Consider the following 26,441-nt stretch of genomic DNA (forward strand, 5'->3'; position numbering starts at 1 on the left):
AGCAGAGATCTAGCCAAAAAATGATGGACATAGCATTTGATCAGGAATTAAATTTTTATTTTTGTAAAGTATGAGTCAGAGATTGTACGTTACTACAATATAACATATATTTTCCTGACTGATACAACAACCTGTAAATTTATACTTCAAGGTCAGAATTTTCTTCCCTTTGTAGATTTTACCATTTAACTTAATAGTATTTTTAATGTTTTTTTTTTTTAATTTATATTTGAGAGGCAGAGACAAACAGAGCATGAATGGTAGAGGGAGGCTTAGAATCCAAAATAGGTTCCAGGCTCTGAGCTGTCAGCACAGAGTCCAATGTGGGGCTTGAACTCATGAAATGTATTGTCATGACCTGAGCTGAAGCCAGATGTCCAACTAACTGAACCACCTAGGCACCCCAATACTATTTTTAACCTTGGCATTGAAAGAATTTAAACTGGGCTCTTGCAATTATCTAAACCACTTGATTAATTGTCCATTTGACTCTGAGGAAAATTGGACTCAAGAATGTATCTAATCCAAACTACACAAATACATTAATCCATCCTCACTTCCCTGGCTCAAAATACCAGTTGACCACTTTACACTTACAGAGACTGATAATGAACTTTGTTGGGATATTCTCATCATAAAGGGTCTGATACTTGATAACCCAAGAACTGTCCATAGGATGTTCTAATTGCAGTGATCAAAAGATAGTCACTGCCATTCCAAATAAATATGTCTTTCCAACACTTAAGAAAACTTTAAATAATTTTCTTTTATCCCCATTAATATGATATATTAGTTTTCTATGGCTGCGTAACAAATGACCACAAACATAAAGGCTTAGAACAACAGATATTTCTTAGTTCAGAGGTTCAGTGAGTCAGTATTCTGGCATATTTTAGCTGTGTCCTCTGCTCAAGATCTCACAAGGCTGAAATGAATGTGTTGACCATCTGCATCCTCACCTGGAGGCTCAACTGGGGAAAGACAGACTTCCAAGCTCCATCGGTTTCTTGGCAGAATAAATTTCCTTGCAATTGTATGACTGAGGGCCTTGTTGTCTTGCTGGCTCTTAGCCAAGGACCACTCTCAGCTCCTAGAAGGCACTCCTAGGTCCTTGTTCCAGGGCCCCCTTCTTAGGTGCTCTCGAACTTCCAATCATTCTCCAGTCTGCTAGAAGGAGTCTTATAGAAATGAAGGTAATCACAAAATGACTATCTCATCACCATTTGCCATATAATGTAATTTAGTCAAGAGACTGACTATCCTATCATACTCATGAGCTCCATTCACACTTAAAGGCAGGGGATTATACAAGGTGTGGATACCAAGGAATGAGTATTTGGGGGTCATCTTAGAATTCTGCCTACCACATGGAGTCAAAGTTGTACAGAATAGGTAGGGGAAGCTGGGGTAACAGATCAAGTGACATTCCTAATCTAGCTATTATAATCCCTTTTACCAATGAATGCATAAAACCTCAATATATAGACCTTCATGGATATCTAGGGATATCTCATTTGGATATCTTTCCCACTCTATTTCATCTTATTTCCAGAAACTCTCTCTTTCAGCCCTTTTTCTTTTATTCTTTTAATCCTTTATTCATTCTAACAGTGCCAGCTCTCAAAAGTTTCTATAATAGAAAGAATGTAAGATTACAATATGGTTGGAGATGTGTATTTATGGATGTATAGGAGAGTGGGCTTGAAGCTTCATTGTGAAAGGTTTTTTAGCTTGAAGATTAAGAAAATACATATGCATATCAAAAAAAGGGTCAGCTGATGAATACTTCAGGGAAGGAGTCAGAGAATTGACAAATTCATATATGTATTTTAGAACAATTTCTTTGAGGTCAGTGGAGAAGGCACTGGGGTATGAGTGTGTAAGAAAGGAGGTGATGGACCTGGGTGAAAAGATTATAAATAAACTATTACAATTGTCTAGGGCTTGGCAAACATTTTCTATGAAAAATCAGATAGTAAATATTTTAGGCTTTGTGGTAGACAGTGTCTTCATCACAAAGATTCAACTCTGCTATTGTAGTGTGAAAACAGTCATAAATCTTATGTAAACAAATGGGTGTGGCTCTGTTTCAATGCAACTTTATTTACAGAATCAGGCAGCAGGCTATATCTGAGCCACAGGCTGCAATTTGCTGACCCCTGTAATGGACTATAATGGCATTAAAGCAATGGCAGTGTGGTTGAACAGGAAATGGAGGTGATTGATTTAATTATATGTGTTTTGAGCAGGTGGTGCTCTTCTAGACACAGAAGAAATGCATGAACAAAATAAGAGAAAATTCCTTCCCAATAGAGTTTTCATTTTAGGAAAATTAAAAACATAAACATTTTACCATTGAGTTTGCCTGTTAGCAAGGAAAGAGAGATAAGTAAGTTGGGAAGAGGGACAGTAGTAAATAGCTAGTCCAGTTCACAAAAGTCCATTGTTGCTGGTCAAAGATTATGCAAAAAAACATAGTATTAATTAGGGAAAACTTCCTCACTTACACACCAACTCATTTTTTTTTTCTACAAACATGTTACAGTATGTTTTCTACTTGAGGTGATAACTATAAAATAACCAGCAAACATAAGAAAATATTGCCATAACAATGGTCTAGAGCTTCAGTCAGAGAATTAGTTTTGTACAAGGATGAATAAGGTAACTGTACAGTGAATTGTATAAGAGCCACACAACAATGAATAATAAAGCAGATGCTCTATCTGGAGATATTAAATATGCAGCCATTTTTCTGGGTCAAATAGCAATTTTCACAGAAAGATAGATGATTTTTTGTCCCTTTATGGAAAATATGAAGAGCGTTTCAGTTTGTTAGGAACATCAGATTTGTTTTTTCTTGTTGACCTTTGTAGCCTTTTGCGCCATCTGCCCCACTGAGTGGCTGGGTAAGAGAGGCTCCTCATACTGAACGATGCTAGGGAAGTTTGTTCCCACTGTACCATGTGTTGAGTGTGAGTATGATGAGGAATAATGATGGGAAATGATGAGAAGCTATGACCTGGGTAACAGGAGAGTGAGTTGGAGGTTGATTGTGTCACTTGTTGTCATCCTCTGATGCACATCTAGAAAGTAATGACGGGCTTAATGATTGCTTCTTCTAGAAGCTTACAGTTAGTTGTATATAACATCCAACAAATGGCATTATAACCAGCATCTGCTCTAATGAGAAATGCCCTTAAAACTGTTAGAGAGTGAAATGGGTGTTTCTCATTTCTGGCTGCGGGATCTTTATTTTTGTGTCTCCTGAGTGTGTCGTCAAAACAGTGCATTTTACATAAGATACATGTTCAACCTCAAAAGACCTTACATATTTTATTAATGACAGGTGAAAGGCTCTGTGACATAAGACAGGGCATGGAAGAATCAATACAACATATAAGAACTCTCCAGGGCAGGATTGTATGTCATGAGGTGAATTGCCCTTTCATGGAGGTCAAATAGACCATGACCTGTGTGCTGATATTTTAGAGTACAGAGGAAGTCCAGAGAAAAATATCTCTCACCAAATAATAACCCTTAGGTTCCAATATTTTCAGTAGATGCTTCCAGCCTGGCACCCATAATTGGAATTACTATGAGAAATCATGCTTTGCAGTGGGAAGGGAAGGAGTGCCTGTGGAGATAGAGAAGGAAAGATATCACCAAGGTGGAGGAGCTCGGAATAAAGAGCTAAGAAGATAAAATTAGCCACTCTAGTTGCTACTGCTGGTTGATATATGGGGTCTATTCTGTCTTCCTCCATGGTAACAGAACTCCAATCTGTTGAAGTGTCTGCAGGTCTCCTGTATGACTCAGAGGGCTGACCTCATCTCAACTCCAGTTGTAGTTTCCAAAATTTCCTGGTTTGTAAGACTCACCTGAGAATCTTTTTAAATATATAGATTATCAGACTCTTCTGTTGAAATTCTGATTCAGTAGATCTGAGTTGGGGTCTCATAAATATGTGTTTTTAGCAAACACAGCAAATCTTTCCTGCCATTAGGGAAGTTTTAATGAACACAGATTTAGACTCATTGGTGCACAGCAAAACCCTGGCTTGTGTCAGCCGAGGGCTGGGCTAGTGACTTAAATTGGTTCCAGCTGACTGATGGGAAGATTTAATTGCAAGTTAAAAAAAAATTAAATGCTTATTTTGGGGTGGGGGGGAGAGAGAGAGAGAGAGAGAGAGAGAGAGAATGGGAGGGGGGAGAGGGGCAGAGAGAGAGAGAATCCAAAGCAGGCCGTAGGCTCTGAGCTGTCAACACAGAGCCTGACATGGGGCTTGAACTCATGAACCGTGAGATCATGACCTGAGCTGAAATCAGACACTTAACCAATTGAGGCTCCCCTAATTTCAAGGGTTTTAAGAGAGAATTATTTTTCTAGGTTTCAACGTTTTTTTTCAAGGTTTATGAGAGAGAATTTCAAGGTTTTTAAGAGATAATGTTTTTGCTACTGTTCTTCCTGAACAGAGACACACATAGCCCCAGTTGTTGGTGGCAACCATCTCAGGAAAGCAAGGGCATTTAGCCTTTGGACAAAGATGGCATGTATTTGTGAAAGCAAAAAAAAAAAATGAACAAGAGATCATAATAACAAATAGAGCCATAAGTCAAGTAGTCCTGAAGCCTGCCATGCTTCTGGACTTTTGTTATATAACAACCAATATCCTTATTTAAATAAGTTGTGTTTTCTATTACTTGCAGATAAAAAAGCATTCTAATTGATATACCTACTTGTGATTTTTCAAGATATATGCTCTTGCCATTAGAAAAACAAAAATGTTTGAATGGTATTTCTCAATTCGCTGCTATTATCAAGTAAAATTATAATAAACTATTAATCCATATCGTATCTCTGATAATAAATTTAGCAGCTATGGATGAATGATCAGTTTTTGTAACTATGTCAGGAACAGCATCTCAGGATCAATTTCTACAATTCTTGTGTCTTTGGTGTTGGTGATTAAGGAAAAAAAATATTGGTTAATAAATACACAAGGTGTGCATATTTGAAAATAAATTTAGAGACAAAACTGATTAAATACCAAAGTATCTTTAGTCTATAGATTTAAAGATGAGATTAATTTTCCTATGGAAAAGTGAAATGTTTTATAAAAATATTCACATATAGGGGGGTTGGTTAAGATGGCTGAGGAGTAGGGTGGCCCTAAGCTTGCCTCCTCCCTTGTAAACAGCTAGATAAACATCCAATCATTCTGAACACCCAGTAAATCAATCTGTGAACTGAGAAAACAAAGCTTCAGGTCTACAAACAGAAAAAAACAACCACCTTGCAGACAGTTGATCTGGGGGAGAAAAGAGTTGTGGGAGTTTCAGAGAGGAGGGAGCCCAACCATTTGAGAAGGGGGAAAGAGACAAAGTGGAAAAAAGAGTGAAATCACATGCAGGGGATTTCACAGGAAAAACTTCCCCAAAACCATGGACTGGGAAAAAAGGAGAGGGTTTGAATACTTCAAGTTTTTGTTTTTTTTTATAAAGAGCAGAGCACAGAATCTGAAGTTTCAGAGGTCAGCACCTGGTAGTGCTCTGATGGGGATGGAGGGTAGAGACCTGGGAATTAACAGCATGGGAGCAACCACTCCCCTGCTTAGAGTGAATTTGGTACAGGTGATACGACCTTTCCAGGGGCAAAAAACCCGGTGGGTGCCATTGAGCTGCCCCATTCACCAGCATAGGAACAAAGATACTAGTTGAAGGCAGCAAACCTTGGTGCTGGCTTTGTTCTGTGGTTTACCATAAACCCTGAACTGCGTGTGGTTGCACAACCATTTTCTGGGACCAGCCAACACCGACCACAGTGCAGTGAGACCCTCCTACAGAGGCTCAGCATAGGGGCTGCACTATGGGTCTCTGAAGTTTAGAGTTTTGAAACACAGCCATGCCTGAGATAAAATACAGAAGGATATGCTGCCTGGAAGGCAGACAGCTTGGTCACAGTCAGGGTACAAGTGGAGATCTGATGGAAGCCAGGGACACATGAGAGGTGATTGTTTGCTCATCTGTGTAGACTTCCTGAGGAATGGCAGGCATGAGTTCCCTGCTCCAGAGATGAGAAAGCAGGCAGAAGCTATTTTCACTCCTTGCCCACCAGCAGTGACCGACCTCAGTGAGCTAAACAGTTCCAAGTGGAGAACAGAGTTGCTACACCAAGCCCTGCCCCACTGCACTCTACTGGGGTATCTCCACTAGGGCAAGTTGGCCTGAGAATGACAGAAACAGGCCTCTCCCCCAGCAAACAGCACAAACCACTCCTGTAACCCAAGTCTACTGATAGTTAAGGGCTACAAAATTTCAAATCTAAGGGAAATAGGATCTAGTTTCCTTTTTATTTTTTTAATTTTGTTTTAATTTTTAATTTTTAAATGATTTTTTGGTATACATATAATGTGTTTTTTTGGATCTAACTTCTTTTAACAAGAAGGCCAAAACACATCTAGGATCTAGTTTTTGTTTTTGTTTTTTTTCTGGACAAAATGACAAGAGGGAGGATTTCACCCCAAAAGAAAGAACAGGAAGTAGAAATTACAGCCAGGGATTTAATCAATACAGATCTAAGTAAGATCTCTGATGTAGAATTTAAAACAATTATAAGGATTACTAGCTGGGCTTGACAAAAGTATGGAAGACACTACAGAATCCCTTACTGCAGAGATCAAAGAGCTAAAATTTAGTCAGGCTGAAGTTAAAAATGCTATAACTGAGATGCAAACCTGAATGGATTCCATAACAATGGACACATCAGAAGAATGAATCAGTTGTATAAAGGGTACAATTTTGGAAAATAAGTGGAAAAGAAGAGGGAAAGAAAGGTTTTGGATCATAAAGATGGACTTGGGAAACTCAGCAACCTCTTAAAATGTAGTAACATTTGTATCATAAGATTCCCAGAAGATGAAGAAAAGAAAAAGGAGCCCAAGGCTTATTTGAGCAAATTATAGTTGAAAATTTCTTTAACCTGGGGAAAGAAACAGACATTGAAATCCAAAAGCACAGACAACTTTCATCAAATTCAACAAAAGCTGGCCATTACCTAAACATATCACAGTCAAATTCACAAAATACAAAGACAAGGAAAGAATTTTGAAAGCATCAAGAGAAAAATGTCCTTAACCTGCAAGGGAAGACACATCAGGTCCACAGCAAATCTGTTCACAGAAACTTGGCAGACCATATTCAACATATTGAATGGGAAAAATACGCAGCCAAGAATACTTTATCCAGCAAAGCTCTCATCCAATCTACAAGGAGAGAAAAGTGTTAAAGGAGTTTGTGACCACTAAACCAATTCTGTAAGACACATTAAAGAGGACTCTCCTAGAGGGGAGTAAGACCAAAGCAAGAAAGACCAGAAGGGAACAGAGAGCATCACCAGAAACACCAACTTTACAGGTAACACAATGTCAGTAAATTCATATCTTTCAATAATCATTCCACATGTAAATGGACAAAATGAGCCAATCAAAAGACATAGCATATCAGAATGGTTAAAAAAAACAAAAACAAGATCCATCTTTATGCTGCCTGCAAGAGATTCACTTTAGACCTAAAGACACCTGCAGATTGAACGTGAAGTGATAGAAAATCATCTATCATGCTAATGGATATCAAAAGAAAGCTTAAGTAACCATATCTATATCAAACAAACTAGACTTTAAAACAAAGACTGTAACAAGAGTTGAAGAAAAGCATTATATTATAATTAAGGGGTCTATCCATCAATATCTAACAATTGTAAATATTTATGCCCCCAACTTGTACACCCGAATATATAAGTCAATTAATAACAAACAAAGAAACTCATTGATAATAATACAACAAGAGACTTTAATACTACACTCACAACAATGGACAGATCATCTAAGCAGAAATTCAACAAATAAAAATGGCTTTGAATGACATACTGGGCCAAATGGATGTATCAGATATATTCAGAACATTTCATCCTAAAGTACCAGAATACACATTTTTTTTTTCTTGTGCACATGGGACATTCTCCAGAATAGATCATGTACAGGGTCACAAATCAGCCCTCAACAAGTACAAAGAGATCAAGATCATACCATGCATATTTTCAAACCACAACACTATAAAACTTGAAGTTAACCACAAGAAAGAATACCAATAAATGGAGGTTAAAGAACAGCCTACTAAAAAATAAATGGGTTAGCTAGAAAGTTAAAGTAGAAATTAAAAAGTACATGGAAGCAAATGAAAATGAAAACCCAATAGTCCTAAACCTCTGGGTTGCAGCAAAGGCAGTCCTAAGAGGGAAGTATGTTGCAATACATGCCTAACTCAAGAAGTAAAAAAAGTCCCAATACACAACCTAATCCTACCCCTAAAGGACCTAGAAAAAGAACAGCAAATAAAGCCTAAAGCCAGCAGAAGAAGGGAAATAATAAAGATTAGAGCAGAAATAAAAAATATAGAAACAAACAAACAAACAAAAAACACACACAGTAGAACAGATCAACAAAACCCAGAGCAGGTTCTTTGCAAGAATTAATAAAATTGATAAACCCTATGCCAGACTTATCAAAAAGAAAAGAGAAATTACCTAAATAAATAAAATCACCAATTAAAGAGGAGCAATCACAATCAACACCACAGAAATACAAATAATCCTAAGAGAATATTATGAAAAGTTATATGCCAACAAACTAGGCAATTATGAATAAATGGAAAAATTCCTGGAAACATACAAACTGCATAAAAGTGAAACAGGAAGAAATAGAAAATTTGAACAGACCTATAACCAGTAAAGAAATTGAATCAGTAATAAAAAGTCTCCCAACAAACAAAAGTCCACGGCCAGATGGCTTCCCAGGGAAATTCTGCCAGACATTTAAAGAAGAGTTAATACATATTCTTCTCAAACTCTTCCAAAAAATAGAAGGAAAACTTCTAAACTCCTTCTACCATGGATCCCCAAAGCAGACAAAGACCCTACTATAAAGGAGAATTACAGGCCAATATCCCTGATGAACATGGATGCAAAAATTCTCAACAAGATACTAGCAAATTGAATCCAACAGTACATTAGAAAAATGATTCACCACAATCAAGTGGGATTTATTTCTGGGCTCCCGGGGTGGTTCACTTTCTCAAATCAATCAACATGATATACCACATTAATAAAAGAAAGGGTAAGAACCTTATGATCCTGTTGATAGATGCAGAAAAAACATTTGACAAAATATAGTACCCATTTGTGATAAAAACTCTCAACAAAGTAGAGGTGGATAGAACATACCTCAACATCATAAAGGCCATATATAAAAGACCCACAGCTAATATCCTCAATGAGGAAAAGTTGAGAGTTTTTATTCTATTGTCAGGACCAAGACAGGGATGTCCACTCTTACCATTACTATTTAACATAGTACTGGAAGTCCTAGACTCAGCAATTAGACAACAATTAACATAGTACTGGAAGTCCTAGCCTCAGCAATTAGATAAATTGCATCCAAATTGGCAAGGAAGAAGTCAGACTTTCACTCTCTGAAGAAAACATGATACTCTATGTAGAAAACCTGAAAGACTCCAACATAAATTACTAGAACTAAGACATGAATTCAGCAGTGTTGCAGGATAAAAAATCAGCATACAGAAATCTGTTGTTCTATACACCAACAATGAAGTGGCAGAAAAAGAAATCAAAGAATAGATCTCATTTATAGTTGCACCAAAAACCATAAGATTACCTAGGAATAAACGTAACCAAAGAAGCAAAAGATCTGTAACCTGTAAACTATAGAACACTTATGAAAGACGTTGAAGAGGATACAAATAAATGGAAAGACATGCCATAATCATGGACTGGAAGAACAAACATTGTTAAAATGTCTATACTACCCAAAGCAATCTACATATTCAATGCCATCCTTATCAAAATACCACCAGCATTTTTCACAGAGCTAGAACAAACCTAAAATTTGTATGGAACCACAAAAGATCCTGAATAGCCAAAGTTATCCTGAAAGAGAAAGGAAAAGCTGGAGGCATCACGATTCCAGACTTCAAACTGTATTACAAAGCTGTAACCATCAAGACAGTATGGAACTGGCACAAAAACATACACATAGATCAATGGAACAGAAAAGAAAACCCAGAAATGGGCCCACAACTATATAGTCAACTCATCTTCAACAAAACTGGAAAGACTTTCCGTTGGGCAAATGACAGTCTCTTCAACAAATGGTGCTGGGAAAATTGGACAGCAGCATGCAAAAGAATGAAACTAGACCACTTTCTTACACCATACACAAAAATAAATTCAAAATTGTTGAAACACCTAAGCTTGAGACAGGAAACCATCAGAATACTAGAGGAGAAAACAGGTAGCAACCTCTTTGATCTCAGCGACAGCAACTGCTTACTAGCCAAGTTACCTGAGGCAGGGAAAAACCAACCAAACAAAAACTTTTGGGACTTCATCTAGATAAAAAGCTTGTGCACAGTGAAGGAAATAATCAACAAAACTAAAAGGCAGCCTATAGAATGGGAGAAGATATTTTCAGATGACATTATCTATTAAAGGGTTAGTATCCAAAATCTATAAAGAACTTGTCAAACTCAACACCCAAAGAACCAAATAATCCAGTTAAAAAATGGGCAGAGGGCATGAATACAGTTTTCCAAAGGAGACATCCAGATGGCTAACAGACACATGAAAAGATGCTCAATATCACTCATCATCAGGGAAATACAAATCAAAATCACAATGAGATACCACCTCACACCTGTCAGAATGGCTAAAATTAACAACACAGAAAACAATAGATGTTGGTGAGGATGTGGAGTAAAGGAGAACTATCTTACACTGTTGGTGGGAATGCAAACTGGTGCAGCCACTCTGGAAAAACATTTGACAAAATATAGTATCTCTCTCTCTCTCTCTCTCTCTCTCTCTCTCTCTCTCTCTCTTTCCCTCTCTCTTTCTCTCTCTCTCTGTCTCACACACACACACATACCCACACACACACACATACCCACACACACACACATACCCACACACACACACATACCCACACACACACACACACACACACACACACACTAGAACATTGCTCAGCCATCAAAAAGAACAGTATCTTGCCATTTGCAATAATGTGAATGGAGCTAGAGTGTATTATGATAAGTGGAATAAGTCAGTCAGAGAAAGACAAATACCACATGACCTCACTCATATGTGGAATTTAAGTAACAAAACATGTGAACAGATGGGAGGGGGCAGAAATAGAAAAAAGAGACAGAGAAACAAACCATAAGAGACCCCTAAAGATAGAGAACAATTGAAGGTTGATGGAGGGAGGTGGGTGGGGGATGGGTTAGATGGAGGATGAGTATTAAGGAGGGAACTTTTTATGTTCAGCCCTCAGTGTTGCATGTAAGTATGAATCCCTGAATTCTGCTCCTCAAACCAATATTGCCTATATGGTATTTAAATACAAATTCGAAAAGAAAAAAAAAAGAATATAACTCAAACAAACCAAAAACTCACATATATGTATAATGCTCATCTTAGCTGTGATATCATTTCTAGAGCACAGCCTCTGTTGGCTCTGGATGATGTAGGTGTCACATTTCCTGTACCATATCCATGTGCATTTTGGTGCTTGCATACTATCAGTAGGCAGAATTTGTTTTGTCCTTTCCCCTAATCGTTGTTTTGTATCCCATAGGTTACACGTAAGACAGATAAGATTCTTTGGGGGGCAAAAAAGGACTGTAAACCTGACTCCCCAATAAATTTTATATATAAAAATACATCTGCTAGAGATGGGAGTGGCTGCCGACTGTATACAGGTTAAAGGACAACAATTTCTGCATAGTCATAAGGAGTCTGAACCTGTGTGAATATTGAGATGTAAAGTTTAAGGATTGTAAAGGAATGGCGGGTTTTGATTCCATGTAGAGCAGACACCAGGACCCACCATTGTGTCTGACTGCATGCGTGCTCCCTAGGGGAAATGGTTCATGTGTGCATTTTCTCAAGTGCTTTTTTTACATACAGGTGACCTACAACACTTTGGGGCTTGTGCAGCTTGCTGAAGGACACGCCTTGACTTTGTACAACACAGAGGAAGAGAGGATTCGCCCTCACTTTGACAGGGTCTGTAGGGTTGTCCTCACCAGTTAACTGGTGCTGATCAGTTTCCCACACAATTATCACTGATGCTATTGTTTTGAAGTCCAACCTCAAGGCGAGTACCTAAATCCCTACTCTTCCAATGAGTACTGAGAGTCACTAGCAATGATTTATAGGCATGGATTCTCAGAAATAGTTGAAAATCAAAACCTTAAGAAGATACTGGAATTTCTGCTGGACAAGGAGAGGACAGGGAAACATGGTATTTTGAAGGACTAATATAAATACGATTGTCTTGGTGTTATAAACTGAGGAAACATGGGACATACTAATTATGCTTGCAAAACAGGGTGGTGGTATGTGATACTGATTACCCAGCATAGTTTTGACACTTTAACTTTTCCCCATCTCAAATCTTAAAACTATGAATTGCCCCTGGGGGAGCTAACAATGTTTGACACAGATCAGCAAAGAAAGATCCAAACTGGCCAGTATTTGATCTCCTCATAAGGTCTCAGGGTATAAGGAAGATAAGATTGATAGGTGATGTAAACCAATAGAATGAGTACTTCCGTCTCTGATTCTTGAGGTAGGAAGTGGGGGAAGAAGGTGGAATGAAAATGTTAGAATCAGCTATATGCATGGATAGTACTAGAAGAGGGAAGAAGATGGGAACACAAAAGGGTTTCCCTTGTAATTTAGGGGCATCCTTGACGATGACTTTTATACACAGGGAAAGTCATCCAGAAGCTTCTTTTTTTAAACTATTACTTGCTTCATTGATATTTCAAAGTAAATCTAGTTCTTCCTTATGCTTTAAAGTCCAAATTACAAATCTTATGAGTTTATTTACTACATGTTCATTAGTATAGCAAATTTTAACATCATCTTTGGGGGAGATTTTACAACTTGGTTAATTAAATTCTTTTAAGCACTCTAAACCGCATGTACATATTTAGTATATTTGTTTTTAAGTACTTCGTCCAACAAGCAAACCTTCCCAAGTGCCAAAACACATCTTGTGAATCTCATGAATTAAATATATATGTATCTTAGTAATTAGATTATAACAACTTAAAATCTTTTAAATATTCTAATACTGTTTTCACACTTGTTCACACACTCTTGTACCTCTCAACCTAAAACTCTTAAGTCTAAATCAATAACTCAATTGCATATTTAAATTGGAAGCATAAAGATGATTTTTAGCTGCTCTAATGTTCTAAATACTCTTAAAGATTATAAGCAATTAAAATAATAAGTGTATAGAGGCTATTCCCAAATCTAACAGAAAATATAACATTATAAGTTTTATTTTCACTTTCATTTCTGTTCTTCAGTTCTTAAAATGCGGTCCCAGAACTAGAAGCACCAGCATCACCTAGGCAACTATTAGAAATAAGAATTGTCAGGCCCCATCCCAGACCTCCTGAATCTGACATTGTCATGAGATTCAGCAATTTGTGTCTTAATAAGACCTACAGGTCATTCTGATGCATGCTGAAGTCTGATACCTACAGCTATATTTAATTCTAAATCTCCTCAAGGGTAAGGCAGTCACTATAAAAATAATTAAACTATTCCAAGTAGTTGGGGTTACCTTCTCAAGTGAATTTAGGGTGAAATTCTCAGCTGACTGAGGTTGTATATTAATAATTTCTTTCTTCCTTCCTTCCTTCCTTCCTTCCTTCCTTCCTTCCTTCCTTCCTTCCTTCCTTCCTTCCTTCCTCAGGAAATGTGGAACATTAGTTATCTCAGGTGATGTGTCAGGAGCATTAGGGGTCTTGGGCTATTTTTCACATGTGTGTTACATTTAGAGACCTCATGTATACTAGTTCATGATCTTCAAACATAGTTACTGCACAGCCCATATCTGCTGGACTCAAATCACACCTTAGTTATTTATGAAATCTGATGTAGTTTTGCACTTCCCATCTAAGCAGCTTCACCACTTGATCAGATCCAAATCTTATTTTGCTTGATCTTGCTCTGGGTTTTTTTTTCATGTTTTTTTTTTCACCTGCAGGGCTACAATTCTTAAATGTATTTAAATGATATCTACTTTGATTCTTGAGTGATATTCCACTTTGAGTCTGCCTGTCTCTAAAGGTTTTGTGTCTCTCCAGACTCAGCATCAAAATTATGCTAGTAATGGGAAGATTCGGGAGTAAGGCTTATGAGTGGATTTTATTTAAAATTTTTGAAGTGGGGACTTGCAAAGACATCCCAAACCACAAGAATGGAAGGGACAGTAGATCAGGTATCATGGCATCCAAAGGCATTATTTATAGTAAAAAAAAAATAAATAAATAAAGGAATGGTACCCACCTGGAGTTATGCAATAAAGCAGACTATGTCTGTCTGAGCAGGAGTGGCAGAGAACCCAAATTACCATTGGCTTCTAGGGAGCCCCCAGTGGAAGTTAGGATTAGCTGTGAGAGAACCCATAGGCTTGCCAGGAAAAGGGTCACTAGGATAGGTGACCATGTTTCAGAGACAGAGGGCTATAACATGTACTGTGGAGTTAAGAAGAGAGTGTGGCTCATCTCAGAAGGAATTCCAGGCCAGGGAGCTGATTTTCTGTTTACCATTATGGGAAACTAAGGGGATAGGGTGGGGAGGGGGAGGATGCACTGAAAACACCTGTGTGTAATTGCTGACTAAATGAGCTACATTTAGAGTAAACAGCATATGAGCAAGCTAGAATAACACCACAAAGCAGAAAATAAACACCATGAACAAGTATGGAAAGAAGAATGGAAAGAAGGAAGTGGAAAGTACAGAGTAAGGGTTAAGTCTATAACCTTCCATCCTTAGTAAATACTTCCTTATTTTGACAATCAAAAGGGTCCTGGCTTGTTCTCACCATGTACCCTAAAGGGAATCCATCTGATGGTGTTATGCCCACCCCATTTACCCAAAAACCCTGAGCCCACAGTCGGCCCTCTTAGGCTAGGAACTAGCCTTTGTGAAAATGATACAGGCAAGTTCTGGGGAAACTCATGCTAGCTAGTTAAACCAATGAACTTATTATTTCATTTATAAATATGAATCAGTAACCACAGATCATATAATGTTTGGGAAAAACTAACAGCCTGAAAGAGATCATAATCAACAAGTCAAATAACCACAAAAAGCAAAGATAACACAAAAGGTTAAAGATAATTTTCAAAAATTAGTAAATTCAGAGAACTTCAAGAAAATATTGTATTCATAAGAACAAGAACCAACGGCCATGAAAAGCAGGTAATTAGAGAGCAAGGAAGAGTACAAACACATTAATTTGTACTCTTTTCGTACAAGAGTACAATTTGTACTTGCTGAAATAAACACAACACAGGCAGAACTGATGGAATGGACAGAGCTAAGACTATCAATGATCTGAAGGAAATTTCCCAGAGTATAAAATAAAAAAGAATTTGGGAGAATGATTAAGAACAAAAATTGAAAAGCAAATTAATAAAAAAATATTTCTTGAACTGAGCACACATGCACACACCTTTGGATGTGAGACTCATGCAATATGCCAAGCATATGTAAAGAATACTGATCCAAACCTGGATATATCTTGGTAAAAGTTATGAACTCCAAGGAGAAAGGAAAATCCTGAAAATTTCTAGAGAGAAAAATTAGATTATTTATAAAACAGAGAATCACACTGGTTTTAGTGTCATATATAACTCGGGATACGAGGAGAAAATCTGGGTCAAACCCTTCAAAGTTTTGAATGGAAATGCTTCTGAATCTAGAATTCTATACTCAGATAGTATTAAAAAGTAAGGGTTGTTAAAAGATAAACTGAGGGGGCACCTGGGTGTTTTAATTGGTTGAGTGTCTAACTCTTTGATTTTGGCTCAGGTCATGATCCCAGGGTCGTGGGATTGAGCCCCACATTGGGTTCCATGCTGAACTGAGCATGGAGCCTGCTTAAGATTCTCTCTCTCTCTCTCTCTCTCTCTCTCTCTCTCTCTCTCCCTCTGCCCCTCTCCCCTGCTTATGCTCTCTCTATATAAAGAAAGAAAAAAGATAAAGTGAGGCAAATTAAGAATTTTAAGAGTGTATTTGAGTGAAAATTGATTTGAATCAGGCAACATCCAATCTAGCAGAAAGGTGGTCTAAGGAGCTATACAAAATGAAAGCCTTTTATAGGCAGAAGGGGGCAGGAAGAAGAAATTATATGAGACCAAAAAGTGAGTTTGTTATTACAAGGTCACTTTCCTTTAGGAGATAGCAGGGGTCTATTAGGTTAGGGGGGTCTATTTGGTTTGCCTATTTGGTTAGGCAAATTACCTAACCAAAAAGTGGTGATTGGGTACTTCTTGATTGACTGGTTTCAGATTCCATTCCGGGAGGGCCAAAACTGTAAATAAATTGTTTTGGTTTGGGGATAAAGCACGTAGCATAAGTGACTTTATATTGGGTCTATTGTCCTGTTTTTAACAGGGTACAACAGAGACCTTTTCAAACGTGCAATGAGTTTTGGAAAAATTTGTTTTATAGGCCAAAATCAATGGAACAATCAATTTAATAGAGACAAAGGAAGAGAGGAAGACAGAAGACAAAAAACAAGAATGATAAAACTTGTAAAACTTATAAAGTTTAATAATTGGATTAAACAATATTTGGTATGATAGTAATTCTCTTGTTAAAGGGTTTCTAAAGCTGTGTGGACGTGTAAAAATATTAATAATAATTTCAATTAAAATTCCAAGTATTTTGAATAAAACATAGGTGGGAATGGAGAGTAAACAATAAAAATCGTGTATTGATTATGTAGTTTTAGCACTAGAGATATTTTAAATTCTAGAATTTGATTGAAAAGCAGTTATACATTTTTTTTAAATGAGAGGGAATACATTCAGAGTAACAGAGTAAAGTCATTCACTCATTTAATAAATAATTATTGAATACCTGTTCCACACCAGGCACTGGGCTCCGTACAGTGGGTACAATAGGGAGATGTGACCTTGCCCTTAGGAGCCTAGGATACATTGCAGTGAATTAGGGAAGTGACACAGGAAGCCCAGGCAATACAGGAGCACACAGGAGTGGTACCTGACCTAGACCTGGTAAGATGTGGAAGGTGTAAAGTATTCCTTTAGGAAATTATGGCTAAGATAAGATTAGAAAAAGTTACCCAGGTAAAGAAAGAAATGTATGCCTGAGAGAGTGACAGGGAGCTCATAGTGCTTTTAAAGAACTGGAACAATTTCAGGCTGGCTGGAATACAGAGTCAGTGGACTGAAGATGGGTGAGATGAAGCGGGAGAGGCAGGCAGGGGCTGGATCATGCCAGTCATTCTACCTTATGTTGGAACAGTAGTAATAGCCACTGAAATATTCTTCAGCAGAGAAAAGAGTGTCATGACAGATTTGCATATTTGAAAGTTAACTCAACTTCTGATTAAACATGGTGGAAATACATCTTTTTGCCTCTCCAAAACCAATAAAATTTTGCTGTAAAGAATGTATTTAGGGGTGCCTGGGTGGCTCAGTCAGTTAAGCATCCAACTTTGGCTCAGGTCATGATCTCATGGTTTGTGAGTTCAAGCCCTGCATTGGACTCTGTGCTGACAGCTTGGAGTCTGGAGCTACTTCAGATTCTGTGTCTCCCCCTCTCCCTGCCCCTCTCATGCTCATGCTCGCTCTCTCTCTCTCTCTCTGTCTCTCAATAATAAATAAACATTAATTTTTTTAAAAAGAATGTATTTAATGTATGTTGGGTTTGTAATTTTGGGTGCAAATCTCAGCTCTGTCATTTACTTAGCTGTGTGACCTTGAATATGTTCCTGAGCCTCTTTGAGCCTTAGTTTTTGTCTTATAAAGGAAAATACTGATACCTTCCCTGACAGGCTTTTGTGGAGTCAAGAGCTACAAATGAGAATTTAATGTGAAACCATTAAGCACAGTGCTCTGGCAATATGTGGGATCTTTTGTTCCAAGTAGCAGAAGCCCATCTTAAACTAGGTGTGAAGTCAAAGGGAGGCAGTCGTGAGAACACATTGGCACATCTCAGAAGCCATGGGGTAGAATTAAGCTTGGTGTCAGGAATACCTGGAATCAGGGATTTGGAAACTAAAGATCTTGCACCTCTCATCCATACACTGGCTTCCTTCCCATTCCCTCAGGGCTGAGTGCTTGTACTCATCAAAAGCTTAAGGTTGACATTTCTTCTGCTCAAAGTAATAGACTGAGTTGTGATTTCTTAGTTTTGTTTCCAAATTTCTAGTTCTCATCTTAGTTCTGGTGTTTTTTTCATACCCAGTCAACTGTGGCAGTGGGTGAGTTAATGTATTAATATGGGCGTGAGATGATTCTCTCTCTTCCAGGAGAGGAGTAATTCTTGAAAAGGAGATTAATAGGACTTCAACAGAAATCACATGGCCCACACAAATGATGATAAGAAAGGTTTCTATAAAAAGTGGCTAACCACAAAAATGTGGGCAAGTTGTAGAACTCTAAGGGATTATGCGTAGAACTGGGCTAGCCCTATCTGTAGACTGTTAAGGATGAGAGGAGAGAGAGTTTACTAGAGCCCAGGATGAGATAGTTGGATAGCCCAGGCTGCCTTCAGAGTAACAGTAACCTTCTGTTCAGGGACATGGCCAGCCCAAGGCAAACTCATGGGAAAGAACTGGGATATATACGCCTTCCATACCTTCCCTCCCATATCCTGTCAGAACTCCCCATTGGCTAAAACAACATGGAAGCCCAAAGGCACAGGAATCTGTTGATGCCTTTCACACAGGTTAGCCTCTTAGGCAGAGACAGCAGAGGGGAGAAGCTGTCTGCCTCAGGGAGTTTCAGGCAGATGCAATAGTTAATGTCCACTACACTGCCATATAGAGTATTCTTATTACACTTTAATTTCTGTCTTCCAAAGCAAAATCCACATATTCAGAATACATGTGTGTGTATATATTTATACATATATACATATAAGCATATTCTACATACATATATACTGACTGTTGTTTGGACATTGACTAATTTCATCCATTGACTGGTAGACAATAAATTGCAATTTTTAAACATGAATGGTAGAAATTTCAGTTATATAACTGCCTTTATTGAGTCTACCTGACATAGAAACACATTCTTTCAGATCCCTAAATACTTAAAATATCAGAAGTTAGTCTTTGGTTGGAAAATTGGTGAGCAGTATTGGTCTTTAAAAACAAGTACATTAAGGGGCGCCTGGGTGGCTCAGTCGGTTAAGTGTCTGACTTCAGCTCAGGTCACGATCTCGCGGTCCGTGGGTTCGAGCCCTGCTTTGGGCTCTGGGCTGATGGCTCAGAGCCTGGAGCCTGCTTCCAATTCTGTGTCTCCCTCTCTCTCTGACCCTCCCCCGTTCATGCTCTGTCTCTCTCTGTCTCAAAAATAAATAAACATTAAAAAAAAAGACAAAAAAAACAAGTGCATTAAGACAAATAAGTATTAAGAAATTGTAATTTTCTGAGCAATTGCATGTATTTTGGCTAACACTGCTTATATGTGAGTGAATGATGAATGTTTTATTCAGAATTTTAGTATAGACATTTTTGAGAATTCTAATCCCTCATAATTTAGTATCTAAACATTACTTTCAATTGATTTAGATTGTTTAAAAATATAACTTCATCATATACTTGGGATAAATCTATACATTCTGTGACTATTCTAAAAATAATGAATTCATAAGGGAAAGTGGGAGAAAAAAGCCAAGGGCTTTAAAGTGATTCCTCTGTTGGAATAAACCATATGAGAAATCTAAAACAGCTCTTAATTTCTTCATTTTCAAAAGTGACAGAGTGTCATTTTTAATTGGATTAGACAAAATGGTGGGCATTTGTGTTAGGAACACTAACAGGATAGGAATTTTTTTTTTTAATTACTCTCTACAACTGCCACAGAAATGAAAGGTAAAGTCAGGACAAGAACTACTGAATGAGATACATGCAAGTTATTTCTAAAAGAAAAATCTTATCAATCTAATGGTTCTGAGTCTGAATGGAATTACACGTGCAATGATACTGGAATGAAATTTTAAGATTAAGAAGAAAGAGATTCAAAATTAACAACCTATTTACTAACTTTTACAGCTTAAAAAATACGCTATCCTTTTCCCCACCCACCCAGTGGGTCCTTCTTAACTTTAAAAATAACACTCCCATCCTTATTCTTTGAATTGGTGTTTGTAGCTATTGAAAGGTTATAATGTGGCATTTTCCTTAGACTAGTTGTTGAAGTTTACAAATGAGTGTATTTTTTAAAATGTTTTAGGTCAATCAGGGAGCTGAACTCTGGTAAGCAGAGGGCAATGTCCTTTGGGAACAAGGAAGGAGTTTTAAAGACATAGCCTATTAGAATTGTTTTGCTGTCCCAGGTAGAAGAAATTCCAGACTTTTCTGGAAAGCACTGGCATTTTATTATATGGTCTTGATTTCTTAATATGTCAATTTGGCCTTTCTATAATATTTTCTGCTTACTAAATTTTTTTTTTAAGATCCAGAAGTCATTGTAAAGGCTGCTGGCTTGTTAATATGTTCCAGATATTAGAAAAGTCGCAAATAGTCTTGCTCATTCAGATGGACTATCCAAGGCTAGGGCTGGAAGTGTGTGATTCCATCATCAAAAAGATGCCAATTGATTGAGCCATGATATCTCACTGTATTTGGGAAGCTCATTAGTGTACAACCTTTGATAAGCAGCCATCCAAGTCTGAACCAGACTTACCAAAGAGAACAACAGACTGATGCATGTTATGCAGCCTGACTCCTTGTATTGCAGGCAAAGCAATTTAATGAAAATGGCCCTTAGTTCTGATTTCATCCAAATGAAACCTTAGATTCTGATTACTTGTAGACTATTGTGTTAAACCTTAGTTCCATTTAGGTCTATATGAAAATAGGGGTACATGATCAGTTTTATCATATAAATAAAATACACATTTATGAAATTAAAACTGGGTTTTTATATTTTTGAGCAACATACAATATGAGAAGTGCTCACAATATAAAATTGAATTACAAAATCAAAAAGCAAAATAGTATTTAAGGTAAGATCCTAGCTTTGCTAAAATATAGCTTAAAATTTACTATAAACTAAATATTAAAAAATAGAAACTTTATATGGTAAGAATAAGGAAAAGTTTCCTCTTTATATTCCTCTATACTATAATTTATTTTACAGTGAATTAACAGAATTATGTTTATAATCAGAAAAGAAGTAAATGTTTAGAAAAAAAGAAAAGCAGAAAGATCTGAAATTGTGTACACATAATCCATTTTAGAATATTGAACCATCCTAGGTAATTGTTTCAAGAACATATGCTATAAATAAATGACCCTACCACAAATTCTACTGGAATTAGAGCTTATATTAGAAAAAGTATATGCATGTTGTTTATAATTAAAAACAGCAGTACAAAGTAGCCCTCTGGTTTTGTAGCTTGTGATTCACAACCAATCATTTTCTTATTCAACATTAATAAATACTCCTATAATTACTATCATATTAAGAATAAAAAAATGTACTTATTAACTCCTTGAAAAATACAAACTCCAAAGCCTTGTGACTGCTTCTGTTTTATGAAAGCGGTCCGTAGTGTCTCGTCGGTCTGTTCCAGACATCCTGGAATAGAGCCAACATAAGATATTAATAAAGAGTAAGTACTGAGCAAAATAATTTAGCTATCAGTTGTTGGCTTCTTCCATTTTAAACTACATGAATCTTTATTCCAAGAGCATAAAGCATCATTTTATTAAAGCTGGCAAATAACTGTTTACATATCTTCCTATAGAATAATTAAAATTGTCTTATCCATTTACATGGGTTTTTTGTTTGTTTGGCCTGTTAAAGGCATTCCCTATCAGAGTTGTGGCAAATATTTTCCTATATTGTTGAATAATATGCAATTCTGTTTATGATACTTTTAAAAAATATATAAAAGTATTTCTTTTATAGATTCATATCCATTGGTTTTTTTCTTTGTGCTTTCTGCTGATTTTATTGATTCAACAAATATTTGCCACAAAAAAAGGGGCCCCTGAGTGGTTTAGTTGGTTAGGTGTCCGACTTTGGCTCAGGTCATGATCTCGCGTTCATGGGTTTGAGCCCTCCATCAGGCTCTGTGCTGACAGCTCAGAGCCTGGAAACTGTTTCGATTCTGTCTCTCTGTCTCTCTGTCTCTCTCTCTCTCTATGCCCCTCCCCTGCTTGTGCTTTCTCTCTCTTTGTCTCTCAAAAATAAATAAATAAACTTAAACAACAAAACAAAACGAAAAGAATAAATATTTATGACATACTATGGCAGGTACTCCTATGTGCTATATAGATGCAGCAGTAATCCAAAATGACAAAAACCCATGTCCTCATTGAGCTTACACTCGTCTAGAGGAAGACAGGCAATAAACAAGTAGAGCAGACCCAAGTTTTGCATCACCTTAAGCTTAAGTACTTTGGGGGCTATCTTTTTTTTTTTTTAAGCAGTCTCTGCCCAGTGTAGAGCTTAATGTGGGACTTGAACCCACAACCCTGAGATCAAGACCTGAGCTAAGATAAAGAGTCAAATGCTCAAGCAACTGAGCCACCCAGGTGCCCCACATCTTAAAGAGAAAGAATAGAAAATAAGGCATAGGATCTTGGAAGGGACCTGGGCAAATGATGGGTATCTGAATACATCACATGAGAATGAGTACTGGGGAGGCAAATAAACTGGAACAGAAGGCTAGGAAGTGCTAGAGCAGAAATGGATCTCACAGCTTTTTCTGGGTGGTGAGAAAAGATCAAATTACCGAGAAGACCTAATTTTAACAAAGACCCATAGAAAGGAATGGAGCATGACAAGGGCAACATTCAGGGCAAAGCATGCCAGGAAAAGAAGAGAGAAAGTACAAATCTGTACAGGGAGAGCATGCCTGTTGTATTCAAGGATAGCAAAGGAGTTTCGTGGGGCAGGAATAGAGGGAGCCCAGGAGAAAGTAATGGAAAAGGAGTCACAGAGGTAACAAAAGAGAAGCTGTAGGAAAAGGAGAGCAGGCCTCTGTAAATTTTCTTGTCTTTTATCTCTGAGTGAGGGAAAGTCACTAGAGGTAAAATGATTTAACTCATGCTTTCATTCAGGTCACTAAGTATAAACCATAGAGAAAAAGGATGCGAAAAGGGAGAGGGATGAGGATATTGCAGATATTGAGGACTGGATAGTGTCCAGTCAAGACATTATGGTGGCTTCAACTAGCCTAGTAGTGGGGATAAAGAAATGTAATTTGTTTCAGAATACATCTTAAAGGTAGAAATGATAAGATTTTCTGGAATATAGGTTGTGAAAAAGACAGACTTTAAAGGAGAGTTGCGGGTTTCATCTTGAGTAAACAAACTTGGAATTTTAAATTAATGAGATGAGTAACTCTCTCAGAATAAGCTTGTGGATATAAGATAAATGAAAAAATACATTTGGGGTATACTGAATTTTAGATGCCCATTTGAAATACTAGTGGAGGTTGTCAAATGTGCAATTGGGGTTCAGTGGAGAAGTCCAGATTGGATATGCACATTTGAACATCATCAACATATACTTGGAATTTATAAACCATGATATATGTGAGCTATATGGACCATCGTATCAGCTAACCTAAGGGCTATGCAGATACAGAAGAAAATAAGATCTGAAAATTGAGCTCTTGGAGTGGACCAAGGTTTAGATTACAGAGATGTGAAATAATCAGCAAGAAAGAATGTGGTAAGTAGAAGAATGGCCTTCCATAGATGTCTATATCCCAACTTCCCAAAACCTGTGAATATCTTACCTTACATGACAAAAGAGATTTTGTAGACTTAAATTAAGGCTCTTGAGATGGGGAAATCTTTCCTGGATTATCCTGATGGGTTCAAAGTGATCACAAAAGTCCTTATGAGAGGGAGGTAGGAAGGTCAGAATCAGAGAAAGAGATGTGACAGAAGCAGAGGTTGGAGGGATGTGATTTTTGAAAGAGGCCATAAGCCAAGGAATGAAAGAACCTCTAGAAGCTAGAAAAGGCAAGGAGCCAGTTCTTCTCTTGAGTCCCCAGAAGGCTTCACTTCTTGATAGTAGCAAGGGAGCCCACTTTTGACCTCTAGAACTATAGGATAATAAATTTGTATTGCTTTAGACTACTAAATTTGCAATGATTTGTTATAGCAACAACTGGAAACAAGTACAGAGACTGAGAAAGGACCAGTTAGTGAAATAAGTAGGGAAATGAGACAGTGTCATCTCCTAGGGACTAAATGAGGAAAGTGTTTCAAGAAGGAAGGAGTGTTCAGCTACTTTTAATGCTGCATATAGATAGGTCAGTTAAGATAAAGCCTGAGAAATGATCATTGTATTTAGCAATATGGAGGTCATTGATGACCTTGACAATAGATTTGGTAGAGACACTATGGGGAAAGTGAACTTGAAATTGGCTTAAATAAAGAATGGAGGGAAAGAATTATTTTCCCTCCTTTTGAGTGAGAATGTCTACTGTCTCCATGCTACTGGAATAAAAAGAAAAAAACTATTAACATACACAACAACTTGTTTGACACTTAAGGGTATGAATTTTGCTGAGTGAAGAAATTGGAAGCTAAGTAGCTTCCAGTTTATACATATAGAAAAACAATAATAAAGTCACCCAAAGAAATCATATATATTCTATTATTCCGCTTATATAATGTTCTTGAAATGACAAAATGGTAGAAATGGAGAACGGTTTAATGGTTTCCAAGAATTGGGAGGCAAGGGAGCGAGAAGGAGATAGGTGTGGGTAACAATGAGAATTTTGGGGATGAAACTGTTCTCTATTTGACTGTGGTGGTAGTTACACCACCCACACATGGGATAAAACTTCATACACCTAAATATGTACAAACACACACACACACAAGCACATGTAAAACTTGTGAAAACTGAATAATGTCAATGGCTTGTATCACTGTCAACTTCCTGATTAACATATTATACTGTAGCTATGCTGATATTAACATTGGGGGAATCAAATGAAAGGTATATATTATAACTGATGATCTCAAAATAAAAGTTAAAATAAGTTTTAAAAGTTTTTTTAAAACCTTAAGAAGTTAAAAGAATCATAGAAATAAATTCTAAGTGAATTGACTAAATTTGCAAGTTAAATGGTAAGAATTCTTAGAGAAGATTAAGAAATAATCCATCTGCTTGTGTTTTATTTATAAGAGACCTACTTAAAGCATAAAAGACACAAAAATGTGAGTGTAAAAGAATGGAAAATTATATTTGAGGTAAATACTAAACAAAGAAAGTTGATGTCACTATAGTAATATCAAACAAAATAGACTTTAAAGCGAAAAGCATTCTTTAGGAAAAAGAAGGTTATACCAAATTAATTAATGGAGCAGTTCACCAATATGTATTCAACAGTGTTGCCCCCAAATATATGGAGCAAAAATGAACTGATTTACAAAAAATTAAAATCAAATCTATAATTATCATGGTATATTCTAACATACTTCTTTATGCAATTTTCAGATCTAACATATACAAATTAAGTGTATATATATGTATATATATGTATTATATATATATAATGACTATGTATATATATTCATTATATGTATACTTTAAGCATATATAAAATCTATAAAAAGAAGTTACAGGATAACATATATAGAAACCTGTACCCAAGAATTAAAGTATATTTTTTCAAACATATAAGGAACTATTAACCAATGACAACATATTTAGGTATTAAATAAAGCATACTGATCATACATGTGCCTACAATGCAATAAAATTAAAAATTAGGAAAACATGGCAAAAAAGAATCAACATATATTTGGGAATAAAATAAATTAAAAAATAACTCCTGGATTTAAGTAACTCATGGGGCATTCCAAATAGAAATGGTGATGGAAATTAAAAAATATTTAGACCTGAATGATAACACAAACACTATAAATTAAAATGCATGGCATTTACCTGAAGCCACGATTAGAAAGCAAAGCCTTAAATGCGTATATTAGAAAAGAAAAAAGACTCGAAATCATAGCTTCCAATTTATACAGATAGAAAAACAAAAATGAAGTCATCCAAAGACAGTAGAGGAAGGAAAAAAGTAAGGAGAAGAACAGAAAGTTTTTAAGTAGAAAATAAAGAAGCAATAAAGAGGGCAAGCAATACCCAAAGTTAATGTTTTAGAGAAACTAATGAAATAGACAAATCTCTGGCAGATGAAGCAAAAAAAAGAAGCCATAATGAAAATTAGACCACAATTACAAAGTAGCATTTTTGCCAATGATTTTGAAAATATAAGTTCCTTAGAAAAACATAGTTCATAGAATAGATTAAAGAAGA

The sequence above is a fragment of the Acinonyx jubatus genome, chromosome C1 (assembly GCF_027475565.1).
Source record: "Acinonyx jubatus isolate Ajub_Pintada_27869175 chromosome C1, VMU_Ajub_asm_v1.0, whole genome shotgun sequence".
Classification (NCBI taxonomy): Eukaryota; Metazoa; Chordata; class Mammalia; order Carnivora; family Felidae; genus Acinonyx; species Acinonyx jubatus.